Here is a 20,928-nt window from a genome sequence, read left to right as displayed (position 1 = left end):
AGCAGAAGACTGAGAACATGGCAGGAGATTCAGGATTCCGTGTGGGGCCCAGTGTTCCAGACTTGAGGCACCTGTCCAGCACCTCTGCCTTACCTTACTGGTGAGCTTCAGTCTCACTCCTGTTTTCCTGACCCAGATGCAATTTGATCAACTTCTATACAAGGCTTGTCCAAGTAAGAAAACGATGATGACTCACCTGGCCATTCTAAGGTGCCAGTTTCTGAAGCCTCCTTGGCAGCTGGTGATGTTGTTTGAGCTGCTTCATCACAGGCTTCCTTTCCTGAAGGCACCACTGTTGGGCTGAAAGTTCCAGTTGTTACTGAATAAGGCTGAGCTTCCTTTGATGAAATTGGTGCTCCAGCGCCCACCTCCCACCTTGTTTATTTTTCTTGAGAACCATACCGTTTTAGAAAAGGAAAGGAAGCCCATTTTGAAATTCGTGTTCTGGTCTTCTTTTCTTCTTTCAAGAATGATGCCTTCTTGGACAGTTCTTCTTCCTTCTTCTTCTGTAGGAAAGGAAAAGAATTTAGGCCACTACTTCAAATTTTGGAAGAAACGTCTTTTCAGCCCAGATATGAACAAAGTGTAGTTCCGTTAAAGTCTGACATTTCAGCCTAGGGCATGTATCCCTAGTGTTTTGGAAAATCCATTCTTCTACCTTACTCTTTTCCTGTTTTTAATAAAGTTAGGTCTCAGTCTTCTTAGTATGCCATGACATTGTGTGTGTGTGTGTGTGTGTGTGTGAGTGTGTGTATGTTCATGTGTGTTGATTGGATTACAGAGGGAGCCCTTTCATTGACTCACACTTCAAAGACACTGCACAAGACAGTCCTGGGATCAGACTGTGTATATGTCACACAGTCCTCCTATATCCATGCTTCCCCTCACACTGACCTTTTCTGTCAAGTAAACGAAATGTTCTTCAGAATATTCATTTAACAGGTCTCTCTTCAGCTCCTCAGCCCTTACAAAAATCTGTTTTATTGTCTGCAATACAAAACCAAAATGGATAATTAGAACAGTGCTAATGTTAGAAAAGAGAGAAAGAATAGAAGATGGCAGGGGCAGCAGTATCTCGTGCATGTCTTGAACGCAATTCCCAGCCATACCCTCTGTACACAATTCCTGAAACAGCACTGCCCACCCCCCCATGCCCCCCCCACCCCCGCTTCCTTCTAGTGTCATCATCTGTGTCTTTTTGGTGAGCAGTTGTGTTCTGCTTTGGAGATTTTTGGTCAGTCACATTGAGAATGAAAACCTACCTTGAGGATATTTGATTTTTTGTAAATCTCCACAACGTCTTTGTACTTTTTATCTGCAGGGAGCTTTTCCACATAGAGTCTAAAGGAACAGAGCAGAGAGACTAAGCTGTGCAGAGAAACTAAAATGTCTAAATGAGTCCCTAAGGAATCTTGGACTCTGTTGTCACTGCTTCAGAAGTTACTGGTATTTAATAAGGCACACCCTGAGATCCCACATCAATTTCCATTACTTAGACTGGAGAAAAACTATCAAAATTCTTCCATGATACTGGCACATTCAGCAAACATTAGTTGTCAATAAGCATAGTTAAAGTGATACAGTGCCAGTTGGTCATTTCAACACCCAGGAGGCACCAGATAGACACACAATCCTTGAGGAAACAGGTTGTAATCCTGGACTTCATACTAGGAAATAAACACAGTGGTCTGAGTCTTTCATTCCCAATATTAATCTTTGCCCACATAGCACTTTTGTTTATTGCTACCTGGGAGTGTACCACCTTACCTCAGACATCACTAGGTAATGAGAGGAGATACTGAGGGTGCTCAGTTCTAGGTGGTGATGTTCCCTGGGTACCTAGTCTCATGATGCTAGTAAACTGCTTCAACCCTTATGTCTGTCCAAGATTCAAGATTCACTGCCTTGTCAAAAACTCTTCTTGAGAAGAGGATATGACCAGAAACTCAGTCTGGGAAGCTGATGTATGGGAGAACTTGTGACTTTTTGGTAAGAGAGATTTGTTATTGGAGAAGGGAAAAAATGAGAGTAGATTTTTTATGATCTCAAGAGAATGCCTTCATTTTACGGGAAACCACCAGTGGAAAACCAAGAGAAACCCTGTTGTAGTATTTGTACAACAAAGGGAATGCAAACTGTGGTACCTCAACTCATCTGTAAATCTAAGCTCTCTAGTTGTGGAACAGTAATTGACGTACCTACTAAACATTCAGTCTTCTGAAGATCAATTAAATCATGTCCAGAAAACCCCTCCCTATACTATATATATATATATGTATATATATATATATCCTTATATTCTGTTTCACAAAATTTAAGGCCAACTAGGATTAGTGAGACTTTTCCATCTTCCCCTTACTAAAGTCAAAGCACCCTTGTCACTGAGGCTGTAAGAACTATTTCATGGTGACAGCTTTACAATCTATTTTTCACTCTTCTTATGCAATACAATGAATAGTTTGGAGAAATTCCTAAGGATGGTTAACCACACTGAAGCTAGGTAGTCAACAATCCTCTGGTGACTGTGAAGCTACAGGAATGCCTACCTCTCTCCCATAGAACTCAATAAGTGTGGCCACCCATCAGAGACAAATCTGTGGCTGTTTACATCAGGGGAGATTTGAAAATCAAAAATAGCTATCAGTTCAGATACACACTGATTTTCAGCCCTCTTTTCTTCCACTATGAGCTGGGCCTTGTGTGCCATTATATTTCCTTATTTATAACACCACCACCTTTGTTCCTCATATCTTTGAATCACAAGAAAAAGTCTGTGTGGGCAGTTCCAGAAATCTGATGAAAAGATTACATCCTCAAGTTCTATAGCTGTCAACAAAGAAGAAAACCCTGAATAAAACAGCAGACTGAGCAAAAAAACGAGTTCCAGAAAAGGAGTAGAAACTGCAGGTTCTCACGTGAGGTACTTGTGGTAGAGCACAAAGGCTGCTTCCTTTTGTCCACATTGATCAAGGTCAGCTGCCATTTTATAGAAGTTTTTGCTCAGGCTCACGTAAAATGCCCACGAAACATTGTTGTTTATTTCAATGTTCTGCCCAAGAGCACTTAACAGTTGGAACCTCTCTTGGGGAAGAAGAGTGGCATTATCATGCCTGGCGATGTTCTAAGACAAAAAGGAAAAGACAGGAAACATCAAAACACTTTGTCTGGCATGCTGGCATTTCAGCTCTCTAGCACATTAATGGCTTTGCCCACAGACACACACACACACACACATACACACATATACACACACACACAATTGTGTATGTATATCTGTGTCAGATTCACAAACCTCTCTCCCTGAAGAAATTAGAGTGAATAGAACACCCCTTGTGTCAATTCAGCTTCATACATTTAGTGAATAATCCCACCTTGGGATTTCCTATTATGCTAGTAAAGTGGTAGATTTGGGATTAGGGATGCCTGTTACCATTGAAAAACATATTGCAAAGGAGCTCTGAGGGAATGTTCAACTTAGGAAGCCGGCTTACAAATAGGTTATTTATTGAAATCAGGACCAGAAGACTTCACATAGCTGTGAGTGGTTGTGTACAAATAGGAGGGTTATGCATTTGCATGATCATGAGGAATGAAAACTAAGTTCCTGATGTTTAAGAGGTTCAGAAATTAAGGCTGAGAATCTTCAGTAGGCCATACAGGCTTTGGGAACTCTGAGCACCTTGGACCATAGCATTGTACAAGGCTGTCTTGGGTTAGAATGTTTCAGAGCAGTATTCAATATAGTGTAACGACTAACTGGACAGAGCATTGACCTGTTTTCTCTGATCCCAGTGGCAATATAAAGAAAAATTGATATATGAGGAGTTGGGTGAAAACATTTGAGGATTACTAGTCTAAACACACAAAAAAGACATTGAGATTTTAAATTTGCCTCAAAGAATTCCATGCAAATTACCTTTATTTGTAACTGTGTTGAGACCACACTTGTTGTTCCTGTACACAAAGACTCGTCATTGCATAGACTCTGTTGGTCTGAGTGCCTAGGGTTCAGGAGGTTCCCACCTGTCACAAGATAAACAATAAGTTAGGAAAGGAGATACTTTGCTTCTCTGTGAATTAATGTTATATTACATTAATATATGCATTGCTAAATAAACCACTGTGCCATAGTAAGTCAATCTCCATTGAAAATTCCTGGTAATCCCCTACAATGCTGCATAAAGCCATTCCAGGACCAGGGCTCTCTTCTTCCTCTCCTAGTTTCTTCTTCGGAATGATTTGATATGTGACAGGACAGAGAAGTGGGAGGGGGTTGATTGGGGAACAGTCAAATGCAAGAGGGCTTATGGGATTATGCTGAGGGGCAAACAGGGAAAGGGAAAATCACATATAATATAAACAAAGAATATAGAAAATAACAAAAGAGAAAATTCCTATAAATGATAAGTTTCAATTTATTTCTTTTTTTAATTTTTTTATTCGGTATATTTTTTATTTACATTTCAAATGATTTCCCCTTTCGTAGCCCCCCCACTCCCAAAAAGTCCTGTAAGCCCCCTTCTCTCCCCCTGTCCTCCCACCTACCCCTTCCCACTTCCCTGTTCTGGTTTTGCTGAATACGGCTTCATTGAGTCTTTAAAGAACAAGGGGCCACTCTTCCTTTCTTCTTGTACCTCATTTGATGTGTAGATTATGTTTTGGGTATTCCAGTTTTCTAGGTTAATATCCACTTATTAGTGAGTGCATACCATGATTCATCTTTTGAGTCTGGGTTACCTCACTTAGTATGATGTTCTCTAGCTCCATCCATTTGCCTAAGAATTTCATGAATTCATTGTTTCTAATGGCTGAATAGTACTCCATTGTGTAGATATACCACATTTTTTGCATCCACTCTTCTGTTGAGGGATACCTGGGTTCTTTCCAGCATCTGGCAATTATGAATAGGGCTGCTATGAACATAGTAGAGTATGTATCCTTATTACATGGTGGGGAATCCTCTGGGTATATGCCCAGGAGTGGTATAGCAGGATCTTCTGGAAGTGAGGTGCCCAGTTTTCGGAGGAACCGCCAGACTGATTTCCAGAGTGGTTGTACCAATTTGCAACCCCACCAGCAGTGGAGGAGTGTTCCTCTTTCTCCGCACCCTCTCCAACACCCGCTATCTCCGGAATTTTTAATCTTAGCCATTCTGACTGGTGTAAGGTGAAATCTCAGGGTTGTTTTGATTTGCATTTCCCTAATGACCAATGAAGTTGAGCATTTTTTAAGATGCTTCTCCGCCATCCGATGTTCTTCAGGTGAGAATTCTTTGTTTAACTCTGTACCCCATTTTTTAATAGGGTTGTTTGCTTTTCTGGTGTCTAACCTCTTGAGTTCTTTATATATATTGGATATTAGCCCTCTATCTGATGTAGGATTGATGAAGATCTTTTCCCAATTTGTTGGTTGCCGATTTGTCCTCTTGATGGTGTCCTTTGCCTTACAGAAACTCTGTAATTTTATGAGGTCCCATTTGTCAATTCTTGCTCTTAGAGCATACGCTATTGGTGTTCTGTTCAGAAACTTTCTCCCTGTACCGATGTCCTCAAGGGTCTTCCCCAGTTTCTTTTCTATTAACTTCAGAGTGTCTGGCTTTATGTGGAGGTCCTTGATCCATTTGGATTTGAGCTTGGTACAAGGAGACAAGGATGGATCAATTTGCATTCTTCTGCATGCTGCCCTCCAGTTGAACCAGCACCATTTGTTGAAAAGGCTATCTTTTTTCCATTGGATGTTTTCAGCCTCTTTGTCGAGGATCAAGTGGCCATAGGTGTGTGGGTTCATTTCTGGATCTTCAATCCTGTTCCATTGATCCTCCTGCCTGTCACTGTACCAATACCATGCAGTTTTTAACACTATTGCTCTGTAGTATTGCTTGAGGTCAGGGATACTAATTCCCCCAGAATTTCTTTTGTTGCTGAGAATAGTTTTATCTATCCTGGGTTTTTTGTTATTCCAGATGAATTTGATAATTGCTCTTTCTAACTCTGTGAAGAATTGAGTTGGGATGCCGATGGGTATTGCATTGAATCTGTAGATTACTTTTGGCAAAATGGCCATTTTAACTATATTGATTCTACCGATCCATGAGCATGGGAGGTTTTCCCATTTTTTGAGGTCTTCTTCCATTTCCTTCTTCAGAGTCTTGAAGTTCTTGTCATACAGATCTTTCACATGTTTGGTAAGAGTCACCCCAAGATACTTTATACTATTTGTGGCTATTGTGAAGGGGGTCATTTCCCTAATTTCTTTCTCAGCCTGCTTATCCTTTGAGTATAGGAAGGCCACTGATTTGCTTGAGTTGATTTTATAACCTGTCACTTTGCTGAAGTTGTTTATCAGCTGTAGGAGTTCTCTAGTGGAGTTTTTTGGGTCACTTAGGTAGACTATCATGTCATCTGCAAATAATGATAGTTTGACTTCTTCCTTTCCAATTTGTATCCTTTTGACCTCCTTATGTTGTCGAATTGCCTGAGCTAGTACCTCAAGTACAATATTGAAAAGATAAGGAGAAAGGGGGCAGCCCTGTCTAATCCCTGATTTTAGTGGGATTGCTTCAAGTTTCTCTCCATTTAGTTTGATGCTGGCTACCGGTTTGCTGTATATTGCTTTTACTATGTTTAGGTATGGGCCTTGAATTCCTGTTCTTTCCAAGACTTTAAGCATGAAAGGATGCTGAATTTTGTCAAATGCTTTTCCAGCATCCAATGAAATGACCATGTGGTTTTTTTCTTTGAGTTTGTTTATGTAGTGGATTGCATTGATAGATTTCCGTATATTGAACCAACCCTGCATTGCCAGGATAAAGCCTACTTGATCATGGTGGATGATCGTTTTTGATGTGTTCTTGGATTCGGTTGGCAAGAATTTTATTGAGTATTTTTGCATCGATGTTCATAAGGGAAATTGGTCTGAAGTTCTCTTTCTTTGTTGGATCTTTGTGTGATTTTGGTATCAGCGTAATTGTGGCTTCATAGAAGGAATTGGGTAGTGTTCCTTCTGTTTCTATTTTGTGGAATAATTTGAAGAGTATTGGTGTTAACTCTTCTTTGAAAGTCTGATAGAATTCTGCACTGAAACCATCTGGTCCTGTGCTTTTTTTCGTTGGAAGACTTTCGATGACTCCTTCAATTTCTTTAGGCATTATGGGACTGTTTAAATGCTCTATTTGGTCCTGATTTAATTTTGGTATTTGGTATCTGTCAAGGAAATTGTCCATTTCCTCTAGGTTCTCCAGTTGTGTTGAGTACAGGCTCTTGTAGTAGGATCTGATGATTTTTTGGATTTCCTCAGTTTCCGTTGTTATATCTCCCTTTTCATTTCTAAGTTTGTCAATTTGGATACTTTCTCTGTGCCCTTTGGTCAGTCTGGCTAAGGGTTTAACTCTCTTGTTGATTTTCTCGAAGAACCAGCTCCTTGTTTTGTTGATTCTTTGTATGGTTCTCTTTGTTTCTACTTGATTGATTTCCTGCCTTCTAATCATCTAGTTTGATGATTTCCTGCCTTCTACACCTCCTGGGTGAAATAGCTTCTTTTTGTTCCAGGGCTTTCAGGTGTGTCATTAAGCTGGTAATGTATGCTCTCTCCATTTTCTTTTTGGAGGCACTCAGGACTATGAGTTTTCCTCTTAGCACTGCTTTCATTGTGTCCCATAGATTTGGGTATGTTGTGTCTTCATTTTCATTGTGTTCTAAAAAGTCTTTAATTTCTTTCTTTATTTCTTCCTTGACCAAGGTATCATTGAGTAGAATATTGTTCAATTTCCACATGCATGTGGGTTTTCTGTTGTTTTTGTTGCTATTGAAGACCACTTTTACTCCATAGTGATCTGACAGGAGGCATGGGATTAGTTCAATCTTCTTATATTTGTTGAGGTCTGTCTTGTGACCAATTATATGGTTGATTTTGGAGAAGGTACCATGAGGTGCTGAGAAAAAGGTATATTCTTTCGCTTTAGGATAGAATGTTCTATATATATATGTGTTAAATCTAATTGGTCCAAAGCTTCAATTAATTTCATTATGTCCCTGTTTAGTTTCTATTTTCCTGATCGGTCCATTGAGGAAAGTGCAGTGTTGAAGTCACCCACAATTATTGTGTTAGGTGCAATGTGTGCTTTGAGCTTTAATAAAGTTTCTTTTACGAATGAGGGTGCCCTTGCATTTGGAGCATAGATGTTCAGGATTGAGAGTTCTTCTTGTTGTATTTTTCCTTTGACCAGCAAGAAGTGTCCCTCAGGGTCTCTTTTGATGACTTTGGGTTGAAAGTCAGTTTTATCTGATATTAAAATGGCTACTCCAGCTTGTTTCCTGAGACCATTTATTTCAATTATAATTGTAAGTGTATTATTCTGCAATTTGGGTTGTGTCTACCATCCTACTTCAGTCACTTAATTGTAGGATTAAAAGCCTGTATCTCCATGGCCCCCTAGTGCTAAGGTGGCATATCATCACAAGTAGTGCTAGCACTGGCACTTCTTTTAAAGATTTTGCCTGGAGGACCATAGTATGTAATATAGTTTCTTTGTGTCCTAGACATGACACACAGTCACATTTTCTGTCCTGAAATTTCCATTCAAACCATAAAGATCTGGTCCATGAGGGTTATACTCTGAGTCCCCAGTAGGACACAGCTGCCAATCTTGGCAGGCCAGACAGGACAACCCTTTCCATAGAGGGTTGGCAGTTGTGGCAGCTAGTTTCCCTCCCATCACAACACTGCTACTGAAGAGGTTAATGTGGAAACTGAGTGCAAGATAGCTACCACAATGAGACATCTTGGCTTTGAGTGTTCCTGTGAACACCCCAGCTCTCTGTCTGCTTCTCTGGAAGACCTCTCATGAACTACCTGGGTGTTTTATCTACACTGTTCTCTCCTATGCACTCTACCTCTAGGTGGGCTCAGAACCCAGCCTGTTAGTTTTGCTACTATGGAATGTGAAGATACTTTAGTGGAAGATAGAATGCTCTGTCCAAAATCATGAGCTCAGATATATCAGAGCCAAAACTAACACTAGGGCACCAGATTCTAGTTCAGTACATTCCCTATGCTTCCACACTTTCTGGAAGTCTCAAAATATATGGGGATATCAGCTAAAGAAATGTGTAGATTTCTTTCCTCTCCAGACATTTTAAGGTTTGTAATATGAGCAAAGTTTGGGAAAATAGGTTTGTCCTTATCATAAGGACCCCAAATTGATTCAGGTGTTGATTGGCTAGTAGGTAGAATAGTATCATGAAACTGGTAGTGATGTCCAAAAATATAAGAAGGGACAATTCATACTGCTCAAAGGAAAAGACTTATGCTCTGAACATAAGGGCACCCACATTCATAAAAGCAACTTTAATAAAGCTCAAAGCACACATTGCACCCAACACGATAATAGTGGGAGATTTCAGCACCGCACTGCCAAAAATGATCAAATCATGGAATCAGAAACTAAACAGAGATACTGTGAAACTAACTGAAGTTATAGACCAACTGGATCTAACAGATATTTATAGAACATTCCACCATAAAGCAAAAGAATATACCTTCTTCTCAGCACCTCATGGTACCTTATCCAAAATTGACCATATAATTGGTTACAGAGCAGGTCTCAACAGATATAGAAATATTGAAATTATTTCAGGTATCTTATCAGATCACCATGGCCTAAGGCTGGTCTTAAGCTCAAACAACAACAATGGAAAACACACATATACATGGACTTTGAACAATGCTCTTCTCAACGATAGCTTGGTCAAGGAAGAAATAAAGAAATTAAAGACTTTTTAGAATTCAATGAAAATGAAGACACATCATACTAAAATTTATGAGACACAATGAAAGCAGTGCTAAGAGGAAAGCTCATAGCTCTAAGTGCCTCCAAAAAAGGAATGGAGAGAGCTTACACTAACAGTTTGACAGCGCACTTGAAGGCTCTAGAAGAAAAGGAAGCAAATACCCCCAAGAGGAGTAGACTGCAGGAAATAATCAAACTTAGATTCAAAATTAACCAAGCAGAAGTAAAAAGAGCTATACAAAGAATCAACAAAACAAGGATCTGGTTCTTTGAGAAAATCAAGATAGATAAACCCTTAGCCAGACTAACCAGGGGGCATGGAGACAGCATCCAAATTAATAAAATCAGGAATGATTAGGGAGACATAACCACAGGAGCAGGATCTGGAGGGTGGTCTGGAGGAGCTGAAGGGGTTTACACCCCAGGGGAAGAACAATGACTTCAGCCACCCAGACACCCCAAGACTCCCAGGGACTGAACCATCAACCAAGAGGTACATATGGTTCCAGGCAAAAATGTGGCATAGGAATGTGTTGTTGGGCATCAGTTGCAGGAGTGGTCTTTGGTCAGGTAAAGGCTCAATAGAGGCCCCCCAAAAGGGAAACCGACAGAGGTGGGGAGGAGGTGGAAGTGTGACAGGTAGAGGGGCATATACATGGATGCAGTGGGTGGGAGGAAGGGTTGGGAATCTTTGGGGAGGGAGCTTTTGGGAGGGTAGAAATTGGGAAAGGTTTTATCATCCGCAGCGTAAATGAAGAAGATACTCAATTTAAAAAAAAGAAATTGAATTTGAGCTGATGCATGCTTGAAACCTTTACCCTTATGTCCTTGTTTCTTTGTTATAGGAACATACTCTGTTGGCTACTGAAACAGAAACAAATACCAACTCAGCCACAAACCCCTTGACCTACAATATTTCTCATTGGCCAGTTATACCTGCCAGATATGCTAGGGCAGTGGTGTCAGAGAACCTCTAGGAATAATATAAAAATGTCTGATTTGACTTAAGGCCCAATTAATGAGACAGAATATATACAAGACACTGCTTATGTGACAAAAACATAGAGTCTAGATGACCAGAGATCTAGTTTAAAATCAAATCCTACTGGTCTAAAAAATTAAATAAAAGAAACAATCTAGCAGTCCAATTCTTCTAATCCCAATGTTCAATGCCCTATTCAGCCATTATAAGAAAAGATTCCTTCTGCACCAAGTGTGAACATAGTGTCCGATACCAAGATATTATGGAGAAAGAGAGAGAGAGAGAGAGAGAGAGAGAGAGAGAGAGAGAGAGAGAGAGAGAGAGAGAGAGAGACAGAGACAGAGAGACAGAGAGACAGAGAAACAGAGACAGAGAGACAGAGAGAGAGGTAGAGAGAGGCAGACAGACACAGACAGTGACAGAGACAGACAGAGCAACAAAAACAGAGAGAAACACTCAGACAGAGACAGGGAATGAAAGACACAGACCTATGTGATGTGTCTCCATCAATCCCCCTATCAGTCCCATTCATATATCAGGGAACTGTGCAGAATAGGAGGACAAAATAATGTCAAAGCAGACAGAATGAAAGAAAAGAAGAACAGAGCCCTACAATTGATCTGAGCAGAGCTAGCATGAACTGGGAGAAGCAGAAAGCACTGGGCCTACACAGATCCTTTGCAGGACAGCTGCAAAAATATGTAGCTTCCTTTTTTCTTTTTTTTCTAGATAGTGTTTCTCTGTATATCCCAGGCTCTCATAGAACTCACTCTGTAGACCAGGCTGGCCTCCAACTGGGAAATCCACTTGTATTTGCCTCCCAAGTACTGGGATTAAAAGTGTGTGCCACCACTGCCTGCTTCTCTGCAAAACCTCCCATGAGCTACCTGGGTCCTTTCTCTATACTGTGCTCCCTTAAGCACTCTGCATCTACTTGTGCTCACAGGTCAACCTGTTAGTTTTGCTGCTATAGAATGTGAAGATCCCTATAGTGGAAGAGGAAATGCTCTGTCCAAAATCATAATCTCAGATATATCAGAGCCAAAACTGACACTAGGTCACCAGATTTTAGTTCAGTACATTCCCTATGCTTCTACACTGTTTGGACTTCTCAAAATATGGGCATATCAGCTAAAGAAATGTTCCCATTTCTTTCCATACAATACATTGTAAGGTTTGTAATGTGAACACAGTTTGGGGAAACAGGTTTGTCCTTATCATAAGGACCTCAACATGGTTCATATTTTGATTGGCTAGTAGGTGGAATAGTATCATGAAACTGTACTGGTAGCTCTGGTCCAAGAATTCCTGGTTGGAGAGACACAGTCTCATTGTGATATACAACCAAGTCTTTATTGATTCCTGTCTTATTTTTGTAGCTTTATAATTCCTTGTGGTTATAAAGATTATACCGTGTCTAGTAAGGTAAATGAGTATAAAGCTTGGAAATTTGATTTAGCTTGATCCCTAATACTAAATAGAATCTAGAATACCACAATGACTCCAGCTGAAAGTCAGAGTAAAACAAAATCCCTAGCACATTTGGCACCTGTCAACCACAAGTGCTCAGAAAAATTTCTATTTCATTGTAATAATAATTTGACTTTATAGCCAGAGATTGCCTATAATTCATCATTCTTTCTAGAATGGGTATAAACTAGCATCAATCCCTCTCCCTATGCCACCTGCGTGCTAGAATTTTACTCTTGAACCCAGACATTGCACTAAGATTTGGTTCTACAATATATGCATAGAATGCTTATTTTCTAATTGTAAAGCATCATCAGTGTTTAGGGACTCAGAAGATGATAAACATGAAAGGTGTTTTTCCTGATAAGCTGGCCCTCCTAGTAACATCCTGTGCCAGCCTAGGGATCCTTCCGGATCTCTTGACCTATATGTTCATTAAACCACAAGCAGAAGACTGATCACATGGCAGGAGATTCAGGATTCTCTGTGGGGTCCAGTGTTCCTGACTTGACCTGTCCAGCACCTCTGCCTTAAATTACTGGTGAGCTTCAGTCTCAATCCTGTTTTCCTGAGCCAGATGCATTTGGAACCACTTCTATACAAGGCTTGTCCTAGTGAGAAACCTGTGGTGACTCACCTGGATGTTCTAAGGTGCCAAGTTCTGCAGCCTCCTTGGCAGCTGGTGATGTTGTTGGAGCTGCTTCATTGCAGGCTTTCTTTCCTGAAGGCACCACTGTTGGACTGAAGGTTCCAGTTGTTACTGAATAAGGCTGAGCTTCCTTTGATGAAATTGGTGCTCCAGGGCCCTCCTCCCCACCTTGTTTATTTTTCTTGAGAACCATACCGTTTTTGAAAAGGAAAGGAAGCCCATTTTGAAAGTCGTGTTCTGATCTTTTGTTTTTCCCCCAAGAATGATGCCTTCTTGGACAGTTCTTCTTCTTTCTTCTGCAGGAAAGGAAAAGAATTTAGGCCACTACTTCAAATTTTGGAAGAAACGTCTTTTCAGCCCAGATATGAACAAAGTGTAGTTTCGTTAAAGTCTGACATTTCAGTCTAGGGCCTTGTATCCCTGGTGTTTTGGAAAATCCATTCTTCTACCTTACTCTTTTCCTGTTTTTAATAAAGTTAGGTCTCAGTCTTCTTAGTATACCATGACATTGTATGTGTCTGTGTGTGTGTGTATGTGTGTGTTTGTGTGTGTGTGTATGTTCATGTGTGTTGATTGGATTACAGAGGGCATGTGGAGCCCTTTCATTGACTCACACACTTCAAAGACACTGAAGAAGACAGTCCTGGGTACAGAGTGAGTAGTTGTCACACAGTCCTCCTATATCCATGCTTCTCCTCACACTAACCTTTTCTGTCAAGTAAACAAGATGTTCTTCAGTGTATTCATTCATCAGGTCTCTCTTCAGCTCCTCAGCCCTTACAAAAATCTGTTTTGTTGTCTGCAATACAAAACCAAAATGGATAATTAGAACAGTGCTAATGTCAGAAAAGAGAGAAAGAAAAGAGGTTGTCAGGGGCAACAGTATCTCATGCATGACTTGGACCCCATTCCCAGCAACCCCCTCTATACAGAATTCCTGAAGCAGCATTGCCCCCCATTCCTTCTAGTGCCATCATCTGTGGCTTTTCTGTGAGCAGCTGTGTTCTGCTCTGGAGTTTTTGGTGAGCCACATTGAGAATGAAAACCTACCTTGAGGATATTTGATTTTTTGTAAATCTCCACAACGTCTTTGTACTTTTTATCTGCAGGGAGCTTTTCCACATAGAGTCTAAAGGAATAGAGCAGAGAGACTAAGCTGTGCAGAGAAATTAAAATGTCTAAATGAGTCCCTGAGGAAATTTGGACTCTGTAGTCACTGCTTTAGAAGTTACTGGTGTTTAATAAGGTACACCATGAGATCCCACATCCATTTCCATTACTGAGACTGGAGAAAGAATATCAAAATTCTTCCATGAAACTGGCACATTCAGCAAACATTAGCAGCCTATAAGCATAGTTAATGTGACACAGTGCCAGTTGGTCATTTCAACACCCAGGAGGCATCAGATAGACCCACAGATCCTTGAGGAAACAGGATGGACTCCTGGACTTAAACTAGAAAAAAAATACAGTGATCTCAGTCTTTCATTCCCAATATTAATCTTTGCTCACATAGCACTTTTGTGTATTGCTTACTGGGAGTTTACCACCTCACCTCAGACATCACTAGGCAATGAGAGGAGATACTGAGGGTGCTCAGTTCTAGGTGCTGATGAGCCCTGGGCACCTAGTCTCATGATGCACTGAAAGATGCTAGTAAACTGCTTCAACGCTCATGTCTGTCCAAGATTCAAGATTCACTGCCTTGTAAGAAACTATGCTTGAGAAGAGGATATGACCAGAAATTCAATCTGGGAAGCTGATGTATGGGAGAAAATGTGACAGTTTGGTAAGAGAGTCTTGTTTTTTGAAAAGGGAAGAAATGAGAGATTTATTATGACCTCAAGAGGAAGCCTTCATTTTACTGGAAACCACCAATGGAAATCCAAGAGAACCCCTGTTGTAGTATGTGTACAACAAATGGAATGCAAACTGTGGTGCCTCAACTCATCTATAAATCTAAGTTTTGTAGTTGTGGAACAGTAATTGATGTACCTACTAAACATTTAGTCTTCTGAAGATCAATGAAATCATGTCCAGAAAACCACTCCCTAGTAGCTGAGCTCCTGTATATCTCCTTATATTCTGTTTCATTAATTTTAAGGCCAATCAGGATTGGTGAGACTTTTTGATCTTCCCCTTACTAAAGTCAAAGCACCCTTGTCACTGAGGCTGTAAGAACTATTTCGTGGTGACAGCTTTACAATCTATTTTTCACTCTTCCCATGCAATACAATGAACAGTTTGGAGAAATCCCTAAGGATGGTTAACCACACAGAAGCCAGGTAGTCAACAATCCTCTGGTGACTGTGAAGCTACAGGAATGCCTACCTCTCTCCCATAGAACTCAATAAGCATGGCCACCCATCAGAGACAAACCTGTGACTGTTTATATCAAGGGAGATTTGAAAATCAAAATAGCTATCAATTCAGATACACACTGATTTTCAGCCCTCTTTTCTTCCACTATGAGCTGGACCTTGTGTGCCATTATATTTCCTTATTTATAACACCACCATTTTGGTCCTCATATCTTTGAATCACAAGAAAAAGTCTGTGTGGGCAGTGCCAGAAATCTGATGAAATAATAACATCCTCAAGTTCTATAGCTGTCAACAAAGAGGAAAACTCTGAATAGAAAAGCAGACTGAACAAAAAAAAGTTTTGGAGAAACGGAGTATAAACTGCAGGTTCTCACGTGAGGAATTTGTGGTAGAGCACAAAGGCTGCTTCCTTTTGTCCACAGTGATCAAGGTCAGCTGCCATTTTGTAGAAGTGTTTGCTCAGGCTCGTATAAAATGCCAGTGAAAAATTCTTATTTATTTCGATGTTCTGCCCAAGAGCACTTAGAAGTTGGAACCGCTCTTGGGGAAGAAGAGTGGCATTATCATGCCTGGCGATGTTCTAAGACAGAAAAGAGAAGACAGGAAACATCAAAACACTTTGCCTGGCATTCTGCCATTCCAGCTTTCTAGCACAATAATGCTCCCCCCCCACATTTATGTTTGTATATCTGTGTCAGATTCACAAACCTCTCTCCCTAAAGAAATTAGAGTGAATAGAACACCCCAAGTGTCAATTCAACTTCATAAATTTAGTGAATAATCATACTTTGGTATGTCTTATTATGCTAGTAAAGCGATAGATTTGGGATTAGGAATGTCTCTTCTGATTATAAACATAATGCAAAGGAGCTCTGAGGGAATGTTCAAGTTAAGGAGTTGGGTTACAAATAGGCTATTTATTGAAATCAGGACCAGAAGACTTTACATAGCTGTGAGTGGTTGTGTACACATAGGAGGGTTATGCATTTGCATGATCATGAGGAATGAAAACTAAGATACTGATGTTTGAGAAGTTGAGAAACTAAGGCTGAGGATCTTGAGTAGGCCATACAGGCTTTGAGAACTCTGAGCCCCTTGGACCACAGCATTGTACAAGGCTGTCTTGGGTTAGAGTGTTTGAGGGCAGTGTTCAATATAGTTCAATGTAGACTAATTGGACAGAGCATTGACCTGTTTTCTCTGATCCCAGTGGAAATATAAGGAAATAATGATATACTACCAGTTGGGTGAAAACATTTGAGAATCACTAGTCTAAACACAGAAAAAGACATTGAGGTTTTAAATTTGCCTCTAAGAATTCCACGCAAATTACCTTTATTTGTAACTGTGTTGAGACCACACTTGTTGTTACTGTACCCAAAGATTCATCATTGCCTAGACTCTGTTGGTCTGAGTGCCTAGGGTTCAGGAGGTTCCCACCTGTCACAAGATGAACAATAAGTTAGGAAAGGAGATACTTTGCTTCACTGTGAATTAATGTTATATTAATATATGCATTGCTAAATAAACCACTGTGCCTCAGTAAATCAATCTCCATTGAAATTCCTGGTAATCCCCTACATTGCTGCAAAAAGCCTTTCCAGGACCAGGGCTCTCTCCTTCCTCTCCTAGTTTCTTTTTGGGAATTATTTGATATGTGCCAGGACAGAGAAGTGGGAGGAATTGATTGGGGAATAGGCAAAGGGAAGAGGGCTTATGGGACTTATGCTGAGGGCCAAACTGGGAAAGGGAAAATCATATATAATATAAACAAAGAATATAGAAAATAAAAAGGAGAAAATTCCTATATATGATAAGTGTTGACTTAAGTCCATATTTCAATTAAAATTGTAAGTTTATTAATCTGCAGTATGGGTTGTGTCTACCATCCTGCTTCAATCACTTAATTGTAGAATTAAAAATCTATATCTCCATGGCCCCCGAGTGCTCAGGTGGCATATCTTCACAAGTAGTGCTGGCACTTTAAAAATCTTTTAAAGATTTTGCCTGGAGGACCACAGTAGGTAATATAGTTTCTCTGTGTCCTAGACATGACACACAGTCACATTTTCTGTCCTGAAGTTTCCCTTCAAACCATAAAGATCTAGTCCATGAGAGTTGTGCTCTGAGTCCCCAATAGGACACAGCTGCAAATCCTGGCAGGTCAGCCAGGACAACCCTGTCCATAGAGGGTTGGCAGATGTGGCAGCCAGTTTCCCTCCCATCACAACACTGCTACTGAAGAGCACTACAGTTCAAAGGTTAATGTGGAAACTGAGTGCAGGATGGCTACCACAATGAGACATCTTGGCTTTGAGTGTTCCTGTGTACACCCCAGCTTTCTGCTTCTCTGGAAAACCTCCCATGAACTACCTGGGTGCTTTCTCTACATTGTGCTCTCCTAAGCACTCTACCTCTAGGTGTGCCCAGAGCCTGTTACTTTGCTACTATGGAATGTGAAGATCCTTATAATGAAAGAAGGAATGCTCTGTCCAAAATCATGAGCTCAGATCAATCAGGGCCAAAACTGACACTAGGGCACCAGGTTTTAGTTCAGTACATTCCCTATGCTTCCACACTGTCTGGACTTCTCAAAATATATGGGAATATCAGCTAAAGAAATGTTAAATTTCTTTACTTACCAGATATTTTCAGGTTTGTAATATGAACACAGTTTGGGAAAATAGGTTTGTCCTTACCATAAGTACCCCAAGGTGATTCAGGTTTTGATTGGCTAGTATGTAGAATAGTATCATGAAATAGTACTGGTAGTTTTAGCCCAAAAATTCCAGCTTCAGGTGACACAGACATATCAGTGATGTAAAACAGAGTCTTTAGGGATTCCTGTCTCATATTTGTAGCTTTATAATTCCGTGTGGTTACAAAGATTATATTGTGTCTAGTGAGGTAAATGATTATAAAGCTGGGAAATTGCCTTTAGCATGATGCCTAATACTGAAGAGAATCCAGATCAAGATGATTTCTCCAGTTCCTGTGTATGCTCCAGGTCAGAGTAAAAGAAAGTCTCTAGCACACACAGTCTGACCCATTTGTCACCGGTGAACAACAAGTGCTCAGAAAGAATTCTATTTCTTTTTATTAATGATTTGACTTCATGGCCAGAGTTTACTTATATTTCATCATTCTTTCTAGAATGGACATAAACTAGCATCAATCTCTCTGCCTTTGCCACCTGGGTACTAGAACTTTACACTTGAGTCCAGACATTGCACTAAGAATTGGTTCTACAACATATACATAGAATTCTCATTTTCTTAATTGTAATGTATCATCAGTATTTAGGGTCTAGGAAGACAAAAACTAAACATGAAAATGGTTTTTCCTGATAAGCTGATCCTCCTAGTCAAACCCTGCCCAGCCTCAGGTTTCTTCCTGATCTCTTGACCTATATGTTCATTAAATCCTTCAATGTTTGCCATGTACTCAGCTATTTGTACCCACGGTTCCTTTTAAAATGTATTTTTAATATCATTTGGCTGCCTTGAGTATTCAGTGCTGAACTTCCTGTGTTACATGGTTAACACCTCTATATTCTGTCCTCTCCTTTCATCTATTCTTTCATATTCTCTTCTCCTTCAGTTTTGGCCCTTTTTTTATTTTCTTCACCATCTCTATGTAGGCGGTGTGATCTTTATATAAATGGTCCCTAGCTTGCCTTCTCAAGAGTATCCTTACTGGCCTGTGATCAACCCTTCGGTCTCAGATGTTTTCAGACATAAGATTCCAAATACTGAGAATGCTAATTTTTAAAATGGATTTCATTTTATTTCTGGAGTAACTGTCTTATAGCCCCAGACTGGTTCTTTTGAAGTTACTGTCTGATAGACACTCTCATGTTCTCCTTGGTCCTCATGCCTCTGGTTCCCAAGGACTGATATTAAGACTGTGGGAGACTACTCTAGCTAATCACATTAGGAGTTTGTTTGTGCTAACAATCATGGATATGTAATTGTCTTAACCATTACCAAATTTGAGTGGCAACCTACTCCATCAGTAAGGTACCCTTCATTAACCCCGTGTGTAGCACCAAGGAGAACACAGCTGTTCCTGTGCCCTGGAATGTAACAAACTGTTCTTTTGTCAGAGAAATACTTTTTTCCACATGACAGCATGAGAGAAAACAAATGTGCAACCATGGAGGAGAAAAGTTCATCTACCCAGTTGGCAAAAATTAGTCAATCTAAGTTGCTAATTGAACAGTGGAAGATGTCTTATTGAATCTCCTCATTTCAACATTACTCTTAAAGAAGCCAACTTTGCAATACTATTGTGGAAAACTATGTAGTCTGTCAACAAAAGAGAAGCATCTTGGGCCTCAGTTCTCCTGTGTCTATACACAGTTCTCTCTCTGCTTCAGTTGAAACAGCCCAAGAACTATCTGGATTCCTTCTCTATCACCTCCTCCTAAAGATTCAATTCCCTAGAGAGCCCTAGAATCTGGCAGCAAGTAGATAAGTAAAGGTTCAGTTACAAAGCTACAACCCTAGGAAATGTCAGAGCCAAGACCTTAGTTAGGGCACAGTCTTGTCCTTCAATACTTTCTGAACAATTCTACCTTACTTTAATGGTTCCTTATTTGAGGGACTGTCAAATACACACGTTAGTTTCTTTTCCTCCCTGACATTGTGGAGGCATGAAGATGAGTAGAGGTATAGGATTTGGATAAAGGGATGATAAACAGGTTATTGGGATTCACAAGCAAAATTCTCATGTGCCTGTTGAAGCAGTTCAACTAAACACTGAGCCAGACTTGTTTACTCAGCTCCATGGTAATCTCAAGATTCTATTAGGAGCTGATGGGATGACAGGGAATCTGATGTGATTAGGCAGATGAAAGACAACAGTAATCTCAGAAATTAGAGAAATGACACCCTTCACACCAGCCACAAACAATATAAAGTATCTTGGTGTGACTCTAACCAAACAATTGAAAGATCTATATGACAGGAACTTCAAGTCTTTGAAGAAAGAAATTGAAGAAGACCTCAGAAGATGGAAAAATCTTCCTTGGTCTTGGATTGGCAGGATTAACATAGTAAAACTGGCCATCTTGCCAAAAGCAATCTACAGATTCAATGCAATCCCCATCAAAATCCCAACTCAATTCTTCATAGACTTAAAAAGAGCAATTCTCAAATTCATCTGGAATAGCAAAAAACCCAGGAGAGCTAAAACTATTCTCACGAGTACAAGAAGTTCTAGGTGAATCAGTATCCCCAACTTCAAGCAGGAATACAGAGCAATTGTGTTAAAAACTGCGTGGTATTGGTACAGTGACAGGCAAGTAGATCAATGGAATAGAACTGAAGATCCAGAAATGGACCCACAGAATTATGTTGACTTGATTTTTGATAAAGGGGCAGAAAATATCCAGTAGTGAAACGATAGCCTCTTCAACAAATGGTGCTGATTCAATTGAGGTCGGCATGCAAAAGAATGCAAATTTATCCATTCTAAAAAACTTGTACTAAGCTCAATTCCAAGTGGATCAAGACTCTGAAGAAGGAAATGGAAGAAGACCTCAAAAAATGGGAAAACCTCCCATGCTCACGGATCGGTAGAATCAATATAGTTAAAATGGCCATTTTGCCAAAAGCAATATACAGATTCAATGCAATACCCATCAAAATCCCAACTCAATTCTTCACAGAGTTAGAAAGAGCAATTATCAAATTCATCTGGAACAACAAAAAAC

The 20,928-nt window shown here is 40.1% G+C and overlaps 1 protein-coding gene across 1 annotated transcript in view; it reads right to left on the bottom strand.

Moving 5' to 3' along the window:
- The window catches only part of LOC127670506 (STAM-binding protein-like), a 43,268-nt gene that overhangs the window by 6,551 nt on the left and 15,789 nt on the right, over positions 1-20,928 (bottom strand). The window lies entirely within an intron of this gene.

This window comes from Apodemus sylvaticus, chromosome 1, assembly GCF_947179515.1.
Source record: "Apodemus sylvaticus chromosome 1, mApoSyl1.1, whole genome shotgun sequence".
In the NCBI taxonomy this organism is placed as follows: Eukaryota; Metazoa; Chordata; class Mammalia; order Rodentia; family Muridae; genus Apodemus; species Apodemus sylvaticus.
Note: the sequence above shows the minus strand (reverse complement) of the source record. Positions and strands in the feature narration are given on the sequence as shown.